This window comes from Alligator sinensis, unplaced genomic scaffold (genome assembly GCF_000455745.1).
Source record: "Alligator sinensis unplaced genomic scaffold, ASM45574v1 scaffold683_1, whole genome shotgun sequence".
Taxonomy (NCBI): domain Eukaryota; kingdom Metazoa; phylum Chordata; order Crocodylia; family Alligatoridae; genus Alligator; species Alligator sinensis.
The window spans coordinates 213648-220673 of NW_005843242.1; the positions used below are offsets into that span (position 1 = coordinate 213648).

Sequence of the window (7026 nt, forward strand, 5' to 3'; positions counted from 1 at the left end):
GGGGGCAGGTGAAATCTGCCTGGGGGCAGAGCCGCTCTCCAGACTGACTTGTGTGGGGCCTCGTGTGTCGGGAGGGCAGAGTTCAGAGGCAGCAGCGCTGACCCGGAGCAGGGGAGAGCCAAGGGTGGAGCAGGGAGAGAAGACCCACAGGGCCCAGGGGAAGGCACCAAGCAGAGGCAGTGTGGGCCTTTGCCCTGCCCATGCAGACAGACCCAGTGGCAGGGGCGCTGAGACCAAGGCAGGAGCTGCGTCCAGCTGCGGCGTGGGCGACTCCCTGGGGTGCATGGGCAGGGTGGTGCGTGTGGCTGCAGGGGAGGTTGTTGTGTGTTGCGTGTTCAGGTCTCACACTGGGGGAGGCAGGTGTCACTGGAGCCAGGCTGAGCTCCTGGCAGCCTCATGGACTCAGCACCCCTCCTCTGGCTGAAGCCAGCCCCCTACGGAGGGCGCTGGGCTGTGGCTGTCCCTGCTATGGGGTCCTCGCCTTCCTGCTGCTCTCATGCCATGCCAGGTCCCAGCCCCCAGAAGATGACCTCTCCATCCCTGTGGCCGGCTGCAGAAGTCCTCCCAAAGCATCATGCTGGCAGCTCCTTGCATTTCTTCAGCTGGCATGAAGCTTTCCCTCCTCCATGCTCTGCCTTGGATCACCCCCTGCCTTTCTCCACGCTGCCTGGACTCTTCACGATGCTGCATAGTCCCCCCAACAGTTCCCAGTCTCCTTTCTGTGGATGGGGAGAGTCAGCCCAGAGGCTCCATGAGCTACTCCTGTCAGACCTGGAGTATATCACAGGCCTCACCCTGGTCCCCCTGTACTGAGCCCAGGGACTTGCATCTCGGGAGGAGGCATCCAGTCTGCATCTGGAAACGTTGAGAGATGGAAAATCTAACACTTCTTTGAGTAGTTTGTTCAAGGGGTGAACTGTGGTTGCTGTTAAGATTGTGCCTTATCTCCACATTGAATATCTCTGCTTTTGGCATCCAGCCACTGGTTCTTGGTTTGCCTTCCCCACTCTAGATTAAAGAGCTCTTTTGTACCTGGTGTTTTCTCCCACTGGAGGTCCTCACCCCCTGCGATCAAATCTCCTCTCAGCTTCCTTTCTGATGTGCCAAAGAGGCTGAGCTCCTTGGGTCTCTCTCTTGCTCTTCTCCATCCCGTGGTTGGGTTTGGTGGCTCTGTTTTGCACTTTCTCCAATTTATCACCAGCCTTTTTGAAACGTGGGTGCCAGAGCTGCAGGCAGCAGTCTGGGATCCACGTTCCCCGTGCCTTAGGGGTGCCCCACTGTTCCCCTTCCATGTGCCTGTCCCAGGATTGCAGTAGCCCTAATTGCCCTGGCATGGCACCGTGAGCTCACGCTGGCTGCTTTGTCCTCGGTGAGGTGCTGATCCTTTCCACAGGCAGCACCTCTCAGGATACCCGCCTGCTCTGCGGGTGCAGGACTGTCTGCGTGTGTCGAACACGGTTTATCTGCAGGGGCCCAGATTCCCCAGCCACACAGGCTGTGCCGCTACCCTGTCAATGGGCCCAGATTACCCAGCCACACAGGCTGTGCCGCTACCCTGTCCTCCCCAGAACTTACCACTCCTACATCGTAGCGTGACCTGCAGAGTTTGGCAGCCAGGGTGTTGCGCTGACTTCCAAAGCATGGGTGAAAGTGGTGGGTCGTGTTGGCTCCAGAACCGATCCGGAGGCCTCTCACGAGGCACTGTCAGGAGAAGTGCTGCTTTCTGGGAAGATGCATCTGTTAGCCGGGTCTCTGTCCATTTTTAATGGGCTCGGTCCAGATTGTGTAGTGCAAATTCTGTCATCAAAATGCTGGTGTTAAGTGAAACCCTTCACAAAAGACTGACATCGGCACTTTCATCGACCCAGCTTGTAGTCTCATCAAAGGGCGAAATGAGGTTTGCTGGATGGGACCAGTTTTCTGTATTAGTCATAGTTGCCTCCTAATTAGTCATTCATTGAATTCTGCATCGGCTTTTCTGTTGATTTGGCTGTGCCTGACGTCAGGCTCGTTGGCTGTAGCTATTTGTCTCAAACTTTTGGTATCACATTAGCTCTTTTCGCAGCTCCTGAAGGTTGTTTTGCTGGTGTGACCAGATTTATTAGAAGTTAACGTTGTGGGCTGGATCTTCCCAGCCAGCAGAGGAGACCATATGTTTAGAAATCTCTAGGAGATGCTGTTTAACATCCTCCTCAATTATGTAGGCCTTCCCCAGCGGTTCGTTGTCCACCTGCGCTGCGGATACGATCCTTGTAGAGAACGTAGGACAGAAACATGTCCCTTTCCCTGCATCGCTCTCAGTCCCTGTAGCAGTGGGTTTACATCCGAGCTAAAATGTCTTAGCCTACGTGAGCAAAACTTGACCGTAATCCCTAATCCTGCAAACCAGGCATTTTGCCCGATGGTTTTTGCCTCACTTACTAAGCCTCCGTCCTCATAATTCCTGTGTTTCTTATGTTGTTTCCTGCCTGCTCTCCCCTGCATCTGTTGGTTACCCACTGGCTGTTATTTCTGATTGCCGCCTTCGCTCTGGCACCAAACTGGGAACGCTAGAAGCTGCTGGGGGAGGGACAGGTGGTGGCTGAGTCTGGACAGACCCTGTCTAAATACTGTTTCACTGTGAGATACAGGCCATTGGGCTGGGGAGTGGGGAGGGGGCTGGACCTGGCTGGCATTTCTTGAGGCCTCAGGATGGGTTTTCTGTTCTCCTCTGGTCCGACTGGGCCGCGACGGGTCTTGGACCTGGATCTGACTCTTGGAGTCCTGCTGGGACCGTGTGTCTGTTCCTAGGGGATGCAATGGAGCTGCAGATGTGAGCACCCCTGGGGGGGTCCTGCTCATCCCCGGCCTGAGCAGGAAGGGGGCAGGTTAGTCTGCAGGGGATGGCTGACAGCCTCACAGCCTTTACGCTGCCTCCACTTTCTTCCTAGCTTGGTATGCAGGAGGTTGGGGGAGGCTTTCGTGGCCCCTTCCTCTGTGCACAGGTTGAACGGGTGGATGGAGGGTCGGGCAGCCAGGGGAAGTTGCTAGGAAGAAGCCGGTGCAGGGGTGCAGTGCTCCCCTTCCAGTTGGGTGTTCCCTGCCTCCTGCAAGGGCACTTGTTCCTCAGTCCCCATCTCCTGCCTTGGCTGTGTGGGTATCTCAGACATCTCCAGATGAGCTGTGGCCCTGATCCCAATTGGCCTCGTGGCCATGGCCGTCGCATGCACCAAAGCAGATGGCACCACTCCCTGAGCGAACAGCCGGTCCTTCTCCCTGCCCCGCGTCTTCTCCCTGCGCCTCTTAGAGCCAGGGCTCAGTCCCTCCGCCCCACTGACTCTGCTACTTGTGCCTGAATTTACCCTCAGACTCACACTTCCTTCCTTTTAGCCTGGCCCTTCTCTGCTGCATCCTGCACTATGGCTTGTCCCGGTTCGCCCCCCGCGAGCTGCCTGCTGGGTCCCCATGCTGCACTGCTGGGAGACAAGGGGACGTTTGCTAGACTTCACCCAGCTCCGGTGCCCCAGCGATGGGGCCAGCCTGTCTCCCAGCAGGCGGTTTCTCCCTTTGCTCAGGGTCCTCTCTCCATCTCAGTAGGTCCAGCCCAGCATGAGTAACTCACTCCTCCCTTCTTGATGTTTGTGCATCTCAGCCGTTGGCAGGTGGTGGCTTCCCTCCTTGCTCAGTGCTTGGTCACACATTGCGTTCCTAGGACTGGGCTCTGCCTTGGATGGGGTGGCACTCCCAGGGGCTTCAGGAGGAGTTGGGGGCCTCTGCTCACTGACCACAGCCGGGTCTGCTTGACCCCGCTATATTCTTGTTGTCGCTCTGCCCCCTGGATGCCTGTTGCTCTTCTAGGAGCTCTTCCCTTGTCCGTCTGTCTGTCCGTCTCCTCCCCCAACCCAGGCACACAGAAGAGGTCCCAGGTCACCTCATCCGACCTGAACATCTGGGGCTCTCGGTTCCACTCAGTGGCCCCCGCACTGTGCTCAGGGACTTGAGTTTGGGCAAAGCCCAGCCAAGCGAGGCATGGCAGCACGGAGGAGTGGGGAGCCCAGCGCGCCCAGGGGACAAGCACCTGCTGTGCCACAGGCCTCTGCCTTATTTCCCATGGGGAGCGGGTCTCGCTCTGCCTGTCCCTGCTGGGCTAAGGAGCCTCCAGTCTCCATTATTTTCTCTGTGTGGAGACACTTGCATCCCATAATCGAGGCACCTCTCGTTGGTCTCTCTGATGCGCTTGCAAGCTGACTCCAGGCCCGCTGGGCAAGATGTACTTTCCAGCTGTCCAGTGCCCTCCTCTCCAAATGTGCAGTGTCCGGCTGTCTTATGAAAGGTGATTAAAGGAGCTAGGACAGGTTCAAGGAGGGGATAGGATGACGGGCAGAGGAAACCTGGCTCTCCATTTAGGTTGTGCTGTGGTCCCAGGCTGCAGGGCAGAGCGGAGGGGTCTGATGTTTCCCAGGCCTCTGGGCTTTTCTGACTGCCCCGTGGGGCCCAGAAGGACATTTTCCGCCTCCTGTTGCTACAGATGTCAAGTGTTTTTCATCTTCCTCAGCAGCACCAAGTTTTGGCTGCAGCCCAGGTTGGGGTTGGGGTTGGGGATGGGGCTGGGCCAACGCTCCTGCTGCACCAACCCCGCAGGGTCCTGGCTGGAGGGTCTTGCCCCCGCACACAGGCTCAGCCCCGCGCTGCACTGGGGCAGGAAGGGATTGCCCCCTGGTCAGATCAGCATGGAAGGGTGTGTGCGAAGGGAGATGCCTCTGCTTGGGCGCTCTCAAGGGCATTAACAACCTCCTTCCTGTCCTGGCAGGGGCAGGATGCTGTCAGCTGGTGGCACCTGGGGTTTTGGATGCACTGGGCCCAGTGACTGTGTAGCAGGGTTTGTTCCCACCGGGTTTAGGAGCAGGTCAGACAAGCACTTGTCTGGGCTGGCTCAGACAGGGATGCTCCTGCCTGGAGCTGGGAACTGGAGTCTCTGAGGGCCTGGCCAGCCTGGCTCTTCTGTGTGCTTTGTGGCGGAAAGGATTCAGCGAGTCTATGGGGCCAGCAGGACTGGCCCAGCAACTGCAGGGCTGCTCTGGCCAGCACAGGCATAGCAATCCCCTCCTGGCCCGCCTGGCCCACTGCTAGGACTCGGGGAGGGGGCTGCAGCTTCTTCCCCTTCCTGGGCCTCTGCTCCCTGGCTGCTGATGTTACGGAGCCCGTGGGAAGGGCACTGAGCCCCGCTGGCTGGCGGAGAGTGCTGCTGCGTGAGAGCCATTGTTGCTGTTATCGCAGCTCCTCCAGGATCATGTCAGCCCTTGGCCGTGTTCCCATCCCCTACGTCCCTGATAGGGCGGGCACGATGGGACCCAGCTCTGAACCTCTCCAGGGAAAGCAGCAGACCTGCGAGGCCTGGAGCTTAGCTCAGCACAGCTGTCTCCTGGAGCCTAGTTTGACTCCAGCTCCTGGTATCGCCTCCTTGCATTGTTCCACCCAAAAAGGGGGAGGAGAACAGCTCTGACTGCCAGACTGAGGCATGAGTCAGGCCATCCATGTGCTGACTAGCAGAGCCCTGGAGGGGGTGGGGGGGGATCTGGGAGAGACCAAGAAACCCAGCCAGAGCGTGAGTCATGGGAGGGTGGGGAGAAGTGTTTTACTGGCAGGACTTTGCCCTGGAGACGCGTGTGGAGGGTTCCACCCCGCCAGCAAGGGGTCTCTCGCTCTCTTTTCTACCGTGTCAGATACCAGCTTGCAAATCGGAGCCACGGACTGATGTTATCCCTCGGTGCATGGACTCCATACAGGCAGTCCTCGGACTTAGGCACAGCTGGTTCCTGAAAACCACAGAAATGTTGCAACTCAGAACCAATTTTCTCAGAAGAAACAATGTTATAAATGGGGGATTGGTTCCTGAACCAAGGCCCCATACCCTATTTTCACCAAAAAAACCCCAGAATTTTGTACTTGATCAATTATAGATGAGTAATATAGCTACATTAATGTATTTATATCGTAAATAGCAGTCATATTGATTTGAAGGACTTCTTTGAGGTGACTTTGCTGGAGGGCTCTTGGCTGGAGTCTTCTCAGGGGTCCTGGCTGCAGGTTTTTCTGGAGTCTCGTCTGCTTTCTTAAAGAAAGTGTCCAAGGAAGTTTGGACAGACGTTCTCCAGGGAGAGGAGCGGCGCAGCGAACTTGTTCGCTGTCATGGCATTGCATCGAATCAAGCGTTGTAAGTTGGAACTGGTGTAAAGTTGAAGCAGGGTGTCAATTTATAAAGGCTGTAAGTGCGAAACGTTGTAACTCAAAACGTTGCAAGTCCAGGACTGCCTGTAATGAGGTTAGTTAGGGTCTGTCTTATGTCAGTTGGCCAGATGCCCACGAGCGCAGGGAGCACATCTGTGCAGCCTGTTACAGGTCTCCCTACACTCCTAGTCTTGTCAAGCTTTTTAGTGTGACCTGAGCACCGGTGATGATTTTCAGATGCGCCTGGCAGTGCAGCCAAAGCAGACAAGTCACCTGATGATGCAGGTGGACTTGGTGCCCCAGAAGGGTCATTTTGCCAGAGTTGTAGAAAATAATGAGTAGAATTGCTTGGGAGCTCAGATTTGGGCAGAAAATTGTGACTGAGCTGCCTGGGGCATTGGAGGTTTTAAAGCAGCTGGACAAGTGTCAGTCGGGGATGGTGTAGGGTAGCCCCGTGCCGAGGGGGTGCTGGTAAAATAACGACTGAAGGCAGCAGAGCTCAGCCAGCTCCAGTCCCCGTAGAAGGAAGGAGGCAACCAGGGATTTTGCAGTCCCTTCAGTTACTAAGACCACAAGCGCCAGGGTGGGGGTGGAGCAGCCTCTGCTAGCATCGCAGCCGTGGCAGCGTGGACCCAGGAGTCCTCGTGGTGACGCTGTGTGTCTGTGTCCATCTGTGCAGTGCTGGGCATGGGGCCTGTGCCTGGACGGTCCTCCTTCTCGCCCTCGCCCTCGCCCCCAGCCCTGCTGGCCTGTGTCGGGCTGACGAGAGAGGCTGCAGGGCCCGTGTGGGGCAGAGGCCGTGCCGGTGACACCAGGGGC

The 7026-nt window shown here is 57.1% G+C and overlaps 1 protein-coding gene across 1 annotated transcript in view; it reads left to right on the plus strand.

Annotated features, from left to right (window-relative positions):
* DNMBP (dynamin binding protein) overlaps positions 1 to 7026 on the plus strand; it is a 31787-nt gene that overhangs the window by 12620 nt on the left and 12141 nt on the right.